Raw genomic sequence first — 2,178 nt, forward strand, 5'->3', positions numbered from 1 at the left:
CTGTACCTCTTTTTACATGTTTTATACAAATAATGGTTTGATATGGAATTAAACCTCATTTTATATTTAACATTAGTTATTAATTAAATGATTCTGTTTATTCATAATATTTTGGGGGAATATTTGTTAATTTCTCATATTTTATTTGCTTAAAATAGATTACAGGTTGCAGTTTTATGAATTTCTTGTGATGGATATTAGCCTATAAATTAGATTGTTGTAATTTAATAGCATTATAAAAACATACAGTCTGCGTTAAACCTTTTGAATGATAATAAAATATTTCGATGTTGTTGCACTTTCTGACTCTTACCACTAAGAGACGGCAGACTGCAGATTATCACAGTTTCTTCCTGTATCTCTAACACGGTTCAGTGAAGAATAAATCTTTGTGCTGCTGCTGACAGATTGCGTCTGTGTGAAGCATGAAAAATGCTGAAAATGTGGCATTGTCTCCTTCATCCTCCTTGTCCTCCTCATCTTCCTCGGGATGACCGTTTCAAGCGCAAAGGCGGTTTGAAGGGAAGTTTTGTAACGGGATGAAAATGTTAACGGAGGACCACATACACACACACACACACACACACACACACACACACACACACACACACACACACACAACATGAAGGTTGTTGTTCTTGCAGTGTTGTTTCAGAGTCAATCTTTTTCACTCAAAGAGGTTTGGTAAAGATTCAAATTCATCTTAATCTGCTGTTTGATTCTGTCTTAAAAAAATTCTAAATTTTGTGTTTTCAGCATCCTCAACTCTGAATAGACTCCAAAACACCACAAAAAAGTGAATGTTTATAAAGACTAAATCATAAAAATTATGCCCTTTCTCTTGTTGGGTTACAGCTGTCACTGCCTGCAGTTTTAGTTTACTGGTCCTTGTGAGCCGATCAGTACTGTACTCCTTTATCACCATCAGCACCATCTTCCTCACCATCACTGTGTCTGTGTGCAGCTGCAAAGAGCAGCGGTGGGCTGACCGCGCACACTACCGTCTTTGTTCTGCAGAAGAAGAAGTAAACACTTTGCCAGCAGACAGAGGGAGAATATAGCCTCATGACAAACACACACACACACTGGATTTGGTTGGTTATGACCTTTGTGGCATTTTGAAAGTATCAAGGATTGTAACATCTAGTCTTTTTACTGAATCAAAAGGAGATGCTGGAGTTTCATGAGTTTGTGTTTGTCATTTAAATTCAGTCTTGCTTAATACACAACATTCAAATTACTGTCACCTTACAGTAATCCTGATACTTGTACTTGATGTGTTCAGTTTAGTTATTTGCACTCGCGTTCAAACTACTTCCAGTCTTCTTCTTCTTCTGGCGTTGTTACAGCGGATGATCTGCCTCCATCTCCTCCTATCCCAGCATCCTTCTTCTGCCCGGCAGTTCTATCTTCATCATCCTTCCTCCAGTATGTCTTCTCTCCCTCGTCTGCATATGTGCAAACCATCTCAGGCTCTCTGACTCCAAGCTGTCCCCCTGTCCTCCACTTGCTTCCAGTGAATATCTGAACATGTTCAGCTTGGCCTCCAAACCAACATCACAGCAGAGGGTTAAGGTTTAATTAATAACTACTAGTTAGCACCTCCACCCTGCCAGCAATCTCTTCTTCTTGTGCACTCTGTTGCTTTGGATGGTGACTTTCATTCCTCTTCTCTGCAGAGCATCCTTCCACTTCTCCAGGTTCTCCTCCACCTGCTCCTTACTCCGGCTGCAGATCAAAGTTTCATCTGCATCTGTATTCTCTAGATGTTTGCAGATCTCCAGTAAATTGCCCAAATTGCTCAGAAATGTAAATTTTTACAGTTGCAGCATTAACAGACACCCCAGAGTAGCTTTTCGAAAGGCAAGTGTAAACAGACTCACACGGCTTACAGTCAAACATTTGAATGTTTGAACTCTGATTCTGATTTTGATTTTAATAAATATGAGAGAGCACAGTGTTTATTTCTGACTGTGGTATTTCAGTTTCTGAGGCTGTTCTCTGTAGATTTGACGGAAACGGGATTTTTGTTAGACTTGTGGTTTCGTTTTTAATAAATCTGGAGAATTGTTTTATTCAGAAGTTTGATGTTCGGTCCTGTGATGAACAAAAGTCCAAACAAAAGACAAAGACGTACAGAGATCTCTCTCTCTCTCTCTCTCTGTGGGTGTCGAGCAG

The sequence above is a fragment of the Copadichromis virginalis genome, linkage group LG17, assembly GCF_057382275.1.
Source record: "Copadichromis virginalis isolate Kocher_CV1m ecotype Utaka linkage group LG17, C_Virginalis_male_GT1.1, whole genome shotgun sequence".
Lineage (NCBI taxonomy): Eukaryota > Metazoa > Chordata > Actinopteri > Cichliformes > Cichlidae > Copadichromis > Copadichromis virginalis.